This window comes from Copidosoma floridanum, unplaced genomic scaffold (genome assembly GCF_036245765.1).
Source record: "Copidosoma floridanum isolate Cflo_tuat_1 unplaced genomic scaffold, Cflo_Japanese_pri ptg000024l, whole genome shotgun sequence".
NCBI classification, from domain to species: domain Eukaryota; kingdom Metazoa; phylum Arthropoda; class Insecta; order Hymenoptera; family Encyrtidae; genus Copidosoma; species Copidosoma floridanum.
The window spans coordinates 12,286,718-12,303,454 of record NW_028321901.1 but is presented as its reverse complement, the minus strand read 5'-3'; the positions used below and the strand labels follow the sequence as shown (position 1 = coordinate 12,303,454).

The 16,737-nt window shown below is 33.7% G+C and overlaps 1 protein-coding gene across 3 annotated transcripts in view; it reads left to right on the top strand.

The window, feature by feature from the left end:
* SNF4Agamma (SNF4/AMP-activated protein kinase gamma subunit) overlaps positions 1-16,737 on the top strand; it is a 763,121-nt gene that overhangs the window by 13,642 nt on the left and 732,742 nt on the right. The window lies entirely within an intron of this gene.

Below are 16,737 nucleotides of genomic sequence, written 5' to 3'. Positions count from 1 at the left end.
CTTTGTTCATATAGTCTTTCTAATGCAAAGCATCAGCTGAATATAAATTCCGTTCTCTTTCAACTGGTTTGCCTTACTTTTGACGTTGAAACTTTTTAGCAGATGCATTCTATGTATAATATTGTGGCACTTCTGAATAAAGTAATGTTCTTACGAACATGCGAACATAATCTTGTTCGTATACTCAGAAGAATGCAGCTCAAGTTGTGTATGACGCTGCTAGGAGCGAATAAGGGACGGCAGAAGGTAGTTTTGGTGAATACTGGAGAGACTGATGCCAGATTTGTAGAAGAATTGAAGAGGTTGTCAATAGGCTTCACAAGCTGCTAAGTAAGGAGACAGGTTAAGGTCCTCAGGTGCTACCGGTGTCTGGGGTATAAACACATAGCCTGAAGTTGCCACAAGGAGAACCGGTCGAAGCTATGCTTCGGATGTAGCAGCTGCAATCACCGCAAGAAAGATTGCGAGGAGAAAGCCAGATGTTTCGCTTGCGGGTTAGAAGGTGCCAAACACGAAGCAGGTAGCGGCAGCTGCCGAGCTTTTAGAAAGGCACTAGAAGAGGTCAAGAGTAAGGTGCCTACTAGGCGTAGATAGAGTTTAAGAGACGGAAGCTAGATGACTATTGCAGATCCAAGCTGCGCTGACTTACCCGAGCCATCAGTAAGGGGAATCAACGGGAATCGATGTTCCCGCAAAACAGCAGATGATCAGACAATAGAGAGAAGGCAACATCACGACGGTGACGACACTCCGATGGAAGGCCACGTCAATGGTCAACACTCCATGGCCCCGGCTCGAACTACTACTGCAAAAGCAGATTCCAAGTCGGATGTCCCAGGAAACAGGTCTTGCCAGTTTAGTGGGTATTCAGTCAATATCGCTAAGAATATCATAGCGAGAAATAAGCATTTTTAGGCTGACTGAGAGTCCCACACAAGGAAGGAGTTCGTACCCCCTTCTATCGTGCATCAAGGCATTTTGGATGACCTTGGATAAAGAAAAAAAACAGAAACAGCAAGAAACGCAATAGCAGTAGCAGCAGCAAAAATAACAAGAATGATAATAACAATCACACTCGTAAGGCAATTTTCAAGATTACAGAGAGAAAGTGCCGCTTGCCCGTCCACCATATATAACAGTATTTAATAACAATGCTAGTGAAATACACTAACCTTATCACTTTTTTTCTGAAACAGATGTTATACTCTCAAGCAATCGAAAAAAAAAATCTGAAGACGATTCAATGACACAAGATTATTTTTTCTTGCTCAATCATCCAATAACATACTTTTAACTTTATTGTACCTATACACTACCAGCCTGAGGTTAGTATACCTACTACCTGTATAGATCACTTGCTATACGTCAGAATTAAAAATTTGAAGCTCAAGAAGGCGTTTTTGACATTATATGTATTCAAGTGTACTGATTACAGTTAAAATAAGTAAAAATTCTCTGAATCGGTGAGTCAATGTTAAAATTGTATTAAAAAATTTATTTTACTAATTACTCGTAAATGGTGACAGAAGCCCAAAAAAAATGTAAATACCGGCGTACAGAGTGGAAAATTATGTGTCAATAGGGTTTTTAACATACCTTTTGACTCGCAAAACACACCATTGGCAATAATCCTCCATACATATATTAGCATTGTAAAAATAAACATATTTTTTGACTTAAGCACGTTTATCACATAGTTAGTAGGGAAAAAGTTTAACTCAAAGTTCAAAGAGGTGGGAGGAGCGCTAATATATGCAACAACGCTGGAAATTATTTTTCTCATATGGATGTACTTACATACACGCTTTCACGCATACGTAATCTTTTTTTTCTTGTGTTATAAAAAAAAAAAAATAAAAATAAAAAATAAAATAGATCTACTTAAAAATAAAACGGGTTCATTTAAAAGTAATTTTTTATACAAACAAAAAGTAGGAGATTCATACAGATCATATAAATAAATTTTAAGTGATTTCTCTGTAAGGTTACATGTAAAATTGCAATTTTGTAAAGCTTAACTTGTGAAAAAAGGTACAGTTAAACGATTTGCAATTTTTTTGGGGTATTTCTTATGCTATTTTAAATATATGTTTGATGTTTGAATAATATCGGTCAAAAAATCTATGTGTGATCAACATCCTGAAGGGACATTCACTGGCATGTAATACTACGCTGTTAAAGAAAGCGGTACTACACAATAGTTTTTCTTTTCGATAAAATTATGTTTTAGGTATTGAATATGGACTAGAAATAAGTGTGTGCGTGACGTTAGAGATGTAATTAGCATAGGCGGTAGGAGGATGTTTTAAATCATTAGAAGATTCGATAAGAGCGCACAGTCTTGTACTGCCCAGCCTACATATTGTTTATATTGTATTGTACCATAATATATTGTTTGTAATTGTTCAGTTATGAAATAATAAAATATTAATTTAAACTGCACTTATGTAACGTAGGTATACTCATTCCAACGATAAGTGCACCACCTTCGTACAAAATATCATTTCAGAGAAGGTATATTTATATTTATACTCTTACTATTTGCCATATACATTTATAGAAGTATAACTTGATATTTCGAAGCTCCCACTGTCCGCTGATTATTTTTTTTTTTTCTTATATTTAAATATAACTGAGAGAAAAAAGGATAGCTTATTGTAATACATTAAAGTAAGTAGTGATTTGTTAGCATAATTACTTCCACTGCGCGAGACTGCTTATACATAAATTTGTGCAAGGGTACAAAGAATCACACAAACTTCACTGTTAATTTTAATAGAATACAAATTAACTTTGTTGAAACAGCCTTGCTGTCTTGATACATATAATCTTACCGTCTTATTCAACTGTTGCATGCACAGGCTAGTAGCTCGTATTCAACTGTAGTGTAGACTGATGCGCAGCATCGGTTATGCATTTAAGTACTACATAAGTTAACACAGATGGCATCTGCGTAAACTTTACATCCAACATGACAAATCTACAGAATTATTATATTTATTTGGAGCTGTGCAAGAGAAAAGGATTATAGGAATTACTATGATTAATTATAGGTTGATGTCCCCTCTCTTTTCCTTATTTCTTGGTTTTTTTTTTCTTTCTTTCGTTAATGGTCAATTTAGTAATAGTTGAGGAAAACAAAGCACAAATTTAGGCCAAACAAGCTCAAGTTGGCGCAGTAAGATGGATCACGGTGAAATTTTCTTGAATTCGATTCGTAATGCCGTCCTGAAACTTTGTGAAGATAGTTATTTAATGAACTTTTAATGACTAAGTTATTGCTATGAAAATACCAGTTTTAGAAAAGCATCACCAAGAAGCATTAAATAACAATTTGACAACTTGATCAATTATAATAGAAATGGATCCAGTTTTTTTATTCTGGGGTTTTGAGGGTTGCTGAGAACGATTATGCAATCAGCGATGGCTTCTGAAGCACTTGGGGCCGAGGGTAGGTGTCAAACACTTCGTCTTCAGGACTTTTGCATCTAATTCGTGAAATGCAACACTGTTAGAAAAATATGTATTAAATTTAATATTTATGTATTGGAAGCAAGTTTCATAAACCAGTTTTGAGGTTTAAAAACACAATATTGAAATTTAATAAATAGTTTATGAGTTTAATACCAATAGAATATCGTAATTTTAAGAACTATATCTAAAAAATTAATAAAAAAGAGTATTAATTATTTAGGTATCAATATGTAAAAGTAATAATCATTTGTTTATTAGTTAAAAAACATATCTTTTAAAATAAAGATGTAGGTGTTTAAAAAAAATTATTAAAATATTATTAATATTTATGAAAAAAATTTCCTTACGTTTATTATTAATGCAATTTTGTTGATAGCTGTAAACGTATGGACACTTAAGTATTTCTTATGTATTTATGTATTATGCATTTAAACAAGTCATGATTATCGAGAATTTCTTAATTTTTCAAGTATTCATTATGCATTGTACTATATATGTATGTATACGCAACAATTAGTTATAAAATTCGCATTTGATTATTTATAATAATATGAAAATACCAGTTTCATGACTGAAACAGAAAAAAGAGTGGATTAATATTTGTCGTAGCGGGGTCTTGAACCCCTGATCTCTCGCGCCGTAGTCCAGTACCTTAACAGCTCACCTGAACTTGAACATGAGCGAGGAAGACAAAAACTTGTACATATATAATCTAGTTTCATTACTTTTAAAATTAATAACTGTATTGCAATCATTCCAAAGAGATATTGACAATTATGTTTTAATAAATTACTACTTAAACACTAATGTTGCCAAAATTTAATATGTTTATCCATAAAAATATTAAAATCCGCTTAATGTTTAAATGTTTTTTTTTATTAATTTTTCTGTGTCTTGATATTTTTAAGTTTGTAAAAAATTAAAATTTATTAAATTTTACGTTCGAAGTATAGATATTTTTATAAATGTCAATAATCGGTAGCCAAATTTCATTTTCAGTTAAGTTTCATCGATTTTAATACATACTTTCATCAAGTTTCAATAAGTTCCTCTAAAAAATGTATAATATCCTGTATTAAATTATTTTAAGTAACTAAATTATGAAACTTGTGTTAGAAGTGTCTCTTAAATATCTTTTAAATTTAAGAACTTTTTTAATAGTAAATAAATTTTTTTTATGAATGTTGATAATCGGTAGACAAATTTTATTTTCAGTTAAGTTTGATTGATTTAAATACATGCTTTTATCAACTTTCATAAGCTTCTCTAAAAAATTTATACTATCCTATTTTTAAATTATTTTCATTTACTTAATTATGAAACTTCAGTTACAAGTGTCTTTTAAATATCTCTTAAATTTAAGAACTTTTTTAACAATAAATACAATTTTTTATAAATGTTAATAATCGGTAACCAAATTTTATTTTCAGTTAAGTTTCATTGATTTTAATACATGCTTTTATTAACTTTCATAAGCTTCTCTAAAAAATTTACAATATTGTATATTAAATTATTTTCAGTGACTTAATTATGAAACTTAAGATACAAATGTCTCTTAAATATCTCTTAAATTTAAGAATTTTTTTAACAGTGAAAACCAAAATACTTTCCGGAGATTTTGGGGGTCGCTAAATACGAGTGTGTAATCAATATTTAAAGGAAATATGTAAGGCCCCAAATTTAAAAGTGGACCGGGTTCGAAGCTACATATGGATGGCCACACCAGCTGGAAGTGTTGTATGTAACTTTTATAAACTTTTTATGTAGTTTTCGCTGTATAAAAACTACATAAAAATTTTATAATGATTACGTAAGAGTGTTATAAAAAAGTAATTTATTGTATGAAAATATAAAGATTTATTAATTTCTGTATGAAATCGTTATAAAATTTTTATACAATCCCTCTACAGCCAAAACCAAAAAAAAATTTCATGTAAATTTTATAAAAATATTTCTACGTAGGACCCTAAGCCTCAGGTGCCTCGATAGCCATCGCCGACTGCATAATCATTCCCACAACCCTCACAACCCCCCAAGGAAGTATTTTGGCTCAATGTTTTACGAAGTAGATGCAAAAGTTCTGAAGACTACGTGTTTGGCACCCACCTTGGGCCTCAGGTGCATCGGAAGCCATCGCTGACTGTATAATCGTGCTCAGTGACCCCCTAGAAAACCCAAGTAAGTATTTTGGCTCTGAGTTTTATGAATGAGATACAAAAGTTCAGAAGACGACGAGTTTGATGCCTACCCTTGGTCCCAGATGCCTCGGAAGCCATCGCTGACTGCATAATCGTTATTAGCAACCCTCACAACTTCCCAGTAAGCATTTTGGCTCGTTGTTTACGAATTAGATAAATTAGATGCAAAAGTCCTGAAGACCACGTGTTTGAAGCCTTGGGCGTCAGGTGCAACGGACGCCGTCGCCAACTGCATAATCGTGCTCAGCGACCCCCGTAACCCCCGAGAAAACCTCCGTAATGTAATGCTTTTCGAAAACCGGTATTTTTATTGCAATAATTTATTTATTTAAAGCTCATTAAATAACTACCTTCGCAAAGTTTTGGGACGGTATTATGAATCAAATGCAAAATATCCCATCATGATCCATCTTACTGCGCCAATTTGAGTTTGCTCGGTGCTTTATTTCCTTGACTATAAAGGCATCAAGGTTGGTTGTGAATCCTGTCTCAAGGCATAGCTCATAGTGCCAGTCATATTTTACTAGGCTGACATACTTTTTGCAAAGTAGGCAAATGTTTTTCAGATTAATTTGTATTTTGCACTAAAGATTATGTACTTCACGGTGGCTATTGTATATTAAGTTCCCACGTGGTAGATGTGTCATGGTGTTAAAATATTTTGACTATCCTTGTATAAATATTTTGCCCCATACATTTTAAGTCTGTCGAGGGTTCTTGCTGCTGATCCTTCGTTACAGTAAGTAGCGAAATTTAGAGACAATTTTCGCCCATCGTCGCGCATGGTATCTAGCGGATAGTGGTTTAGATGGCTTAAAAGTCCGAACATCATTAGCAACTAAATGTACTCATCCGGATTCATTTTATCTGGCACCTTAGATACTTCTTATCACCGAATTGGGTTGCGATCTTTAGGAGCAGTACTATTGGAAAAATCGTAGTATTAGAGCAGTTTCTTCTTCATGATCATCTGCAGGGGCTTCTACTGTTGCGCTCAATTAAGTACTCTTATACGGTGCTTGGGTTTTGACATTAATTTGCGCTTGTAACTTTGGCACTAATGATTGATTTGCCCCTTTTACTTCAATGATTAGGTTGATGTTAGGGTTGCTGCTGCAACTGCAGCATCACATAGTTGGTGATATGCAGCCTCATACCTGGTGTATGGTACAATGCATGGCTGTTCTTTCGAAGATAACATAGGACCAAACTTATTTAGGAGCATCTCTGTTTGATGTTTATTGATTGGCCCTTCGAACATTATATCCATACAACGTCTATTCTCCGGTATATTATGAATCCTGATAATTTTCTTTTTATTAGTTGATGCTGCTTGATTACTCACGTTATCTGGTGGTTGAATTAGTGAGTCAAACAGCTTTTGTAGTTTTGGTGCTAACTTTCAGCTGTTTGATACAATTTTTGCCTTCTGTGGTGAACTGAACACCATCTTATAATTAGAATAACCCATAGCACAAAGTTCGTGTTCTATGGACTGGACTACTCCAAAGCTTTTGAGAATTTCTTCAAGCATAAGTTGGCTGTAATTTCCCTGCAATTTTATGCTAAGTCGGCATACATCAGCCATTGCTTCAACGATTTTCGTGTCTTGGTTATCTTTGATAAACGTATTTCTGTAAGCTTAATTGGTGACCATATTATGTGCTTGATTAAGTAAGTAGACATGTGTGTGTTGAATACGTAAGATTATGAATTCTAATTATGTTCTATTACGTACTTCTATTACGAATAATGAATTCGTAAGATTATAGTTATTAATTTCTCTCCCATATATATCCACTTCTCTTTTTTTTCTTCAAATTTTCTCCGTTTCTAAAGACCAGTACCTTTGTTTTTTTTTTGTATTTACCTCTATTTTCTTTTTTTCACTGAACCTTTCCAGATCTTTAATCATCCCCTTTAACACCTCTTTTCAGTCCCTACCACTGTTTCCCCTTCATTTTTCCTTTCCCACTCATCCTCAAGATCGTCTATGTATATGTTGAATAGTGTTGGACTCAATGACCAACCTTGCCTTACACTCTTGTCCGTCGCAAAACTTTTTGTGACCCCCTCCCCTGTCATGACTTCGTTTCTCGTTTTCTTGCATATTTTCTTGATTATTTTGAGTATTTCACCTTTTACCCCTTTATTGTCTAATTTTTCTATTGAAATTCTTCTATCTACTGCATCCAACGCTGTTTTAAAGTCAATAAATATTGCATATATTTTACCTTTTTTTCCTTCAGTTTATTACCTATTAAACTATTTAGGATGAATATTTGATCCTCGTTCCTCTTTTCCCCTTAAATTCTGCCTGACTTTCTTTGATTCTTCCCTCCTCGTCTACCCAGTTTTGTATCCTATCTGCTATTATATTATAACATTTGCCAATAATTTGTAGCCTACATCTAATAGCGTTCCCCCCCCCCCTGAAATTTCTAACATCCGCCTCGTCTTCTACTTTAAATATAGGGTATATCTTTGCTATTTCCCATCCCTTTGCTAGCTCCGCCTTGTTTAACATTTAGTTGATGATATTTGTTAGTTCTACCTTCCAATCTAGTGATGGATTCTTCAGAAATCCAGCTGTTATTTCATCCTCCCCTGCTGCCTTTTTATTTTTCTTTCGTTTTAACGCGCTAAGTACGTTTACTACCGTTATATCTCTATTCAGGCTTTCTTCCTCCTCATTTCTTTCTTTCGCTGCTAGTCCCTTTTTATTCATTGGTTCGGTTTCTTTGTATTTATCATTATCTATTCCAGGTCCTAGCAGTTGCTTGAAATGTTTTTCCCACTCTTCTTTTTTGATATTTTTCCCTTTCGCAGCGTTTCTCGGTCTAAATGTTTTTATTGCATTCCAAAATTCCTGCGTCCCCTTACTTTTTTCTAACTTCAAATACTTTTCCGCCTCCCATTCTTTTATCTTGTTCTTTTTGAGTTTCCTAAGCCTTTTTCTTTCCCTGTTGTATACTTCTTTATGACTTTCTACCCTAGTCTTGAACCATTTTTTGAACGCCTTCCATACTATCTTTTTTTGTTCATTATACTCTTTCTCCCAGTAATTTTCTTGCCCTGCTCTCTCCACTCCAACCTTCTTCATACCTAACTCAAGACTTGCAGGTGCCTCAACGTAGGCTATACGGTTTCTCCTGACAGTACCAGAGAAAAGCCGTACAACCACGTCAGGGGCCCCCCTTAGCCGAAGCAACCCTTTAGTACAGCCTCGGCATCCTGCTTCGTTACCGTAGAGTTAACGTCCTTGATCTCCCAGTGGGGCGAGAGTTTTGACACCGTCAGCATCCGCCACAGAATTCTTGCGTGCCTTGGCAAACGCATCGTGGCGCTCAGACGTGGCATTCCTAAGAACACCACTGCTGGTTGGACCAGGATTGCCTTGGGTCTGGCCTTTCAGCATCTGTTCTTGGCGACTTTTGCAGGTTGAATACCACAGAAAGTTTTTCATTTCCATCCTTTTTTTTTTTACCTATGTTATCGCCCGGCAAACACGGTGGGCCTTCTGCCCTCCGCTAGAGACCATTTTTTAGAAGTTCCCAAGTGTAGTAAACTAGGTGATAGGGTATTGTTATAGTGTAAGCGTTGCGGTTCTCCCGTGTCATATCCACAAGCCAGGGCAAGACAATCGTCACCTCACATATCCTGGCTGGGCGAAAGAGTACCAGCTGGTATGTACTAGAAATGCCCTCCATACAGTCCTTCAATGGCCAGATTCTTCAATTATATGGATCTCCACTTTTTTTCATTAACGGACACCACATCGAGTCTCCCCTTCTACCCTCGCTCAAGTACGGGCTTACGAGCCGCAGCCAGCCCCCGCAAGCCGTCCAAAGCGCCCATACCACTGAAGTATGTCACTATTTACGTATGTTAGTGTTCATAGGATTATATTAAAGGATGGAGGAGTTAAAAGAAGTGTAAGAAAAGGGGTATGTCGTCAGTTTAAAGCCTCCTCACCCGACCTAGGCTGCAAGCAGTACAGTCTTCGACAAGCTTACGCATACCATGGTGGAAGTATTGAAAATTGAAACAAGAACTGTATCTTCTGCACTAATGCAGGTGAAAATGTACGATGGCAAGCTGTTTCCTGCTTCTAGCGAAAATGTGAGTTACAGTCTTTCAGTACAATGAAATAGTAAGTATTGATACCGACATAGAAAAAAAAAATTGGATAATAACTTGGTACTGGCAAGTCCACGTTATACACCAGCACCTCTAATTTGTAGTCGTTTATGCATGCTATTTAAAAAAAAAATTACTGTAGCCTTTGGCTGAAACTTTGACTATTGTTCTCAAGATACGGCCTGGCATAAACATCAGCAAACAAATTCACTATCGCGGATAATCTTTACTCGCAACACAAACGACAAGCGAACTCACGTGTATTAATTTATCAACTTTGTACTGTTTAAACTATGACTTTAAACTTTTAATAGCATTATTAATTTAACATCATTATGATAGCGAAATTCATAAATTATATTTTCATAATACACTAAAAAGAAGTTAAAAATGTTAATACTATCACAACAAACACGATAGTCACAACACATACGAAAGATTTCACTTAGAGGAGTTTGTTTTGTAAACTTTACTGTATATTCAATATTATTTTGATATCATGTCAGACAAAATAAATATGAGCCACTCTCTTAATACATCTTTATATTTAAAAACCAGTGTATAGTGGGTGCTTGGGTACCCAAGTAAGAAGTTATACTTCTATAAATTTATATGGCAGACAATATATTAATATAAATATACCCTCTATGAAACGATATTGTGTACAAAAATGTTGCAATTATCGTTGGAATCAGTATATGTACGTTAGTTGGGTGTGGTTTCAATAAATATTTAAAAATTTAATAACTGAACAATTATGAACAATATAGTACGGCATAACACAATACAAACAAAATATGTAGGCTGGCCAATATAACACTATGCAGTTTAATCGAATCTTCCGGTGATTTAAAAACACTTTTCTACCACCTACGCTGATTACATTTCTAACGTCACGCTCACACACTTATAAAAAATTAAGACAAACCATCCTGTAGAACCGCCTTCTTCAAAAACATAGTATGTATTCCAGTCAATGTCCCTTCAGTACGTTCATCATCCATAGGTTTTTTTGACAGATATTATTCAAGCATCAAAAGTATACTAAAAATACCATAAGAAATAACCCAGAAAAATAGGAGATCGTTTAACTGTACCCTCTTTCACATGTTTAATTTTAAAAATTTGTAATTTAACATGTAACCTTATAAAAAAATCACTTAAAATTGCATTTATAAGATCTGTATAATCTTCCTATTTTTTGATTGCATGAAAGATTACTTTTAAATAAACCTGTTTCATTTTCAAATAGAGCTGTAATTTTTTTTTATATAACACAAAAAAAGAAGAGGTTAAGTATGTGTAAAAGCGTGTATGTAAGTATATCCACAAAGGAAAAATAATTTTTACCGCTGGTGCATAAGTTTGCGCTCCACCCACCTTTCTGAATTTTGAGCTGAACTTTTTTCCCACTAACTATGCGAAAAACGCCCTTAAGTCATAAAATCACCTCAATCACAAAGGAAAATTTGTGAAAAAAGAAAACGCAATGAAAATTAATTATTGTGTTTATACACTACAAAAATTGTTTTTTTTTTAATTATAAAAATTTTGAAAAATGTGAAAAAATTGTATAAACAATTATTTATTTTATAAGTAACGAATTAATAATGAGTAAATAAATGTTTAATGCATATGAAAGCTGCTCTCCTAATATATACTAAGTTCCAAACTCTCAAAAGAAACATTTACCGAAGAAATATATTCCATTAAATAAATTATTTATTTATTTAATGTATAATCAAACAAAATGAATTAATACACTGTAAATAAACATTAACAGTGAAAATAAGCTACGAACTGTAAGATGACATGAAGTAATCGAATTTTCTAAATTAGGACCGCTCATAGCAGAGTGGGTAAGGGCCTTAGCTTGTGTGCAAGAGGTCGGGGGTTGAAATTCATTTAGAAACTGTTTCTTTTTTTTTTTTTTTTTTTTTTAATTGGTTAAAACAAAAAGAAATAAAATTAAAAAAGCGTGCTGTAGTATAGTGTCATAAGGTTGTGTGGTGTGGTGTGGTGGCGTCGTATGGTGTACTGGGGACCGGAAGTACGTCATGGGGGTTAGGGCAAAGGGGGGAAAATCAATCAAAATCCACTTCCGTTACATTTTCTCCCAAGGTCACCAATCTGAAATCGTTGATTTACTCTGTAGGGTAGGACGCGCCTATAGAAGTATAACTTCAAAAACTTCTTCTAATTTCTAAGTAAAAATTTCTACCAAATAGTATACCTAATAAGTAATAAATTTTGACTGTTTGTTGTGCTCCAACACTAAATTTTTATTGACTATGCGCTTGTGCCTGGGTTCCGACAAGGACCAATGCTTAGAATGGGCTAGTGCGAGGGAGAGCGGGAGGAGTAAGAAAGGAAGAAGGGAGAAACACGTGGCTCGGCCCCTGACTCAAGCCTGACACATGCGCACGTAGTAAACGTAGTTTGGCAAATCAATCAAAGTAAAGGTTGAGCAGTACATTACGTAATTCTTTTTTGCATACGTTTATACAATTTTTTACTCACTAATCAGGAAGTGGTTGGATTTGTTAATAATGTAGCAATCATTCAAAAAGATGATCTGCGTTCTTTTGCACCTATTTTTATGGACAGATTTGTAATCAATTCTAAAAAAAAAGAAAAAACCCGCATGAATCTATTTTTAGCCAACAATTCAGTAACACCTTTTCGGAAGTGCAGCCTAGTTTTGTTGTTATTGGCTATTACTTTTTTTTCCCCGCAGTTTTACTGCTGAACTGCCTACTCTGATTTTATTGTTCATCGCAGTGTAATGGATGCACTAACTCTTTTCAAATATTAAAATAAAAAAAATTGATTTTCCTAAATTTAGGGTCAGACTTGTAAAAAATTTAATAAAAGGTCAACTTTTTTTTTATTTATGTTTATGAGAAATTTTTGAGAAATACATATTTGAATTACAAAATTTTTCAATATAGATTGTTTAACATATCTTGAATGTAATAGGTTTACTAACATATCTTGACTGTAAGACGTATTAGCAAGCTCAAATTGATTACAATTCTTGTAATATGCAATTTACAAAATCTTTTATAAAGCTCATTCTCTCTTTTTTTTTTTTTTTTCAAACGCTTACCAAAACTTCAAATACTAAAGCTGCTAGACCAAGAGCATGAATCGTCAAATCTGGAGGGTTTTTTTGTTTTAGGAAAGTGCAACATAAAAGTGGTCAATAAATAATAATTGAGTGCTTTTACATTCAGTTTTCGCCTAGAGGAGAGAAAAAAACGTGGTTTTCGTCCGGACTAGAAAAAAGGACATAGTCTTCGCCTGGACGCAAAAAAAAGGCATAGTCTTTGTCTGGGATCAAAAAAGCATAGTTTTCGTCCAGGCTACAAAAAAGGGCATATTCTTCTTCCAAAAAGTCAAAAAGACCTAGTTTTCCTCTGAAGAGTCGGTATGAGGTCGCTGAAGGGCTGGGGGGTGTCTTGATAAAAATAACATAATTTAGAATAACAGAAACAACATCCGTATACATTTACCATGTTAATAATACCTGTTACCAGAAAATATTGATTAATAGCATCTAAACATGTTTGTATTAGTTTAGTTTTAAGGTTTATGTATCATTACAATTTGCTAATAAAATAAATTTTGAAATAAAATCATATTTATACAGAGGCGTTTAGTATTAGTTAGAGGGAGGAGGGATTCTAGACTAAATGTAAGCTAAACTAAATAAGAGAAAAAAACGGAATTCCACCTTATTTTGTAAGGGATAGTAAGGTGTCAATAAAGATTTGTAAAGGGCTATGGGAAGTTGTGGGGGTGGAATGTCCCACACAGATAATTAAGTAATATAAGTGGATGGATGTTTATACATCTTGCTATATTATACAGTTATTTACAAGAGATTGTCCACAGCTCTAATCTCTACCCCTCTCGTGCTTTTCTCAGTCCCCCTTTAAAAGAAGGCGAAATTCCTTTAATTTCTCCGTAAAATAAACCTAATAAAATTTGTTTAGCCCCCCTCATCACCCCTCGAACTCCTTGACCTCCCTTACACTTTTCTCTCGGCTCTCCACAGCCCCCCTCAAAATAAGGGTAAATATCATTTTCCTAAAAATTCCAACACGCAGGACTGTTGTTAAATAATTATATGCAACCCACGAGAGGAAACAAAGAATACCTTAGATCTTTCACTTATCAGTTACCTATGAGCTGATACATTCCTTAGTTATTTATCCTAGGTGAGTAATATACTATAATAACTCTGTAAAATGAACCCAATTTAACTTTGGTCAATCTCTCAAACCTCCTTCCATTTTTCGTGTCCCTCCTCACTCCCCTTAAAAAAGACAAAATTCTCTTTATTTATTTTGAACTCTTCCCCTACTTATCCCCCTCAGCTCCTTTTCCAAATAAAGAAAGATTCCCATTACATCCCTGTAAAAGTAACCCTATTAAGTTTTGGTTAACAAACCAATAATATTTTGACTTAGCTTCCTCCTCACCCTTCCATTTGCTTCCTTACACTTTTTATTTGGGTGAAACAACTTATCACCCTCCTTTGCTCCCGAAAATAAGGCTAAATTTCCTTTATTTCCATGTGAAATCAACTCAATATATCTTGTGTGCATTTTCATCTATTTTTTCTACGCCACCCGTGAGGCAAATAGATGCGAGTATTGATTTTTTTGTTATTATTACGTCGATCATTCTAGAAAATAATTTAAATATACTTATATGTATGACATGGTACACATATGTGTAATAATATTTTGTTATTACATTATAGTTAAATAATAACACCTATAAGTCATCGCTAATTCTAGACTTATTCGTTGTACAAAGAAGTTTTATAGAGTAACTTTATGACACTAATAAGTCTAAGGGTTAAATAACGAACAGGTGCACCTTCAAATTAGATGTACAATATTATGCATGTATTTGTTTGTTTATTGCACAAATTTTTTATACAAACTACTTATAATAAATCTAGTTTAAAGAAGGGATGGAGGAGTTTTGTCGCTTCGTAGTTTGACAGGGCTCTGTAAAGTGACTTATGAAAATGAGCCACCCAAAAGCGTGATACTTTCACGGGTTGTATTATTTCATAACTAAGAATAATTTAAGTTCATATATGTATTAGTATCATGTTATATAAATGCATGTAAAGAATGAAAATTACGTACATAGTATAACAATAATATTCACGAAAAAAAGGTCAGCACACCAGGAAATGTATACTCATTAGTAAATTTTTTTAAATACATGAAAACTAATTTAAAAGAAAATTGTTTTGAATTGAATAAAATAACTGTTTATTATTCGTACTTATAAAGCACACATACATGCCTTCTGGGTGGTGTCTTCAATTGATGTAAACAAGTATATATTTGAGTATGCGACGGTCTGTAAGGCGTTGGTATGCGGAATCGGTAGGGAGTCCAGTAAAATCCTGTGGGGGGGTTGGTAGGGGATATAGAGGTATGGGCTTGAAGTGTTACAAGTCGAAATACCGTAGAAAAAGATTTAGTTTTTCCCTGATTTGTGCTGGTATGTTTACCTTATAAGTAATGTTAGAAACAAAAATTAAAATTAAATTTGGATGGGGGAGGAAGACTATAGTGTAATGTTATAAATGGTTTGTGTTCTGCTTTAATTTTGTTATGTTTCAATCACATAAAAATGATGTGAACTTTCCCGTTTTTATGTAAGTTGTGGAGGATGTTGATTTCTGTGAGGAGGAAACGGGTTATTTGTGGAGGAGCTGCTATGGTAGTTATGTAGGGTTGGGAAAGGAGTTTACTTAGATTTCATCAAGTTAAAGTAACGGGGAATTAAAACAACGTTTTACTGATTTTTTTATAGTAATGATACCTAATGATTGATCGTTGTTTATTTTATTTGTTTTGAAAATGTACCAGCAAAACTATATAAATAAAGGATAATCATGAATACAACACTATAGTGTTATATCCATGTTAATATATTCAGCATAGAAGTAATAATTTTTTTATTTGAACTCGCACACGCTCAGATAAAGTTACATTATCTAGTAATCAAATGTGATGCTAGTAGTGGATTGCTTAATTAATTAGAATATTCCAATGCCCTAGTTAAATCACCTACTGTAGTCAATTACTAACTATATTTGCAAAAATTAACCAACACATACTAATACACTCAGCGTCTTACGTATGAAATTGATAGTTGGAACAAATCATTCTGTTTTGACCTTAACTAGTCCCTCATTGTCGTATCTTCGTTAAAAATGTGAAAAATAAAATGATTTTATCTGTAATGCATTCTTTGTAACATAAATTTTTTCCTCTCTTTATTACAACCTGCTATCAACTATGTAGTTTAATTCAGCAGAAATGAAATTCACAGTATGTAAGCAAAAGCAGATTCATAAACATGATTTGATACTTCAAATTTTGCAGTCAAGATAATGAATTTTTATGAATAATTGCTTGTATAATTGTTGGCATAAAACTTTTTAGGAGCACTAAAAAAACTATACAACTGTTAAATTCAGTTCTATTTAACTTTTTTTTAAATAAAAATATTGACTGACTTTACGTGGGTTAAGTTTGAAACATCCTAACTGGCACTTCTAAGTGTAACCACATAGTTGATTGTAATTGATATACGAAAGCGATGAATTCTAAATTATATACTTAACTTTGATTAAAAATAATGATTAAACACCAACAGGACACCACAATTCAAAAAATTTTGACAAGATTTCTCGTTTAATGAGGAACTTATCAACAAGAAGACCAATGACATTGTAGGCTAACGAATTATTCTAGAAGTATTAATCTGTTATGAAAGTCTAGTAGATTGAGTCTTATCTAAATAATTTTTGAATACTGAACTGACACCATGACTAATCAAAGAGTTACAGTTCGAAGCAGTTATACTTGATTGTGTGATATTTTTA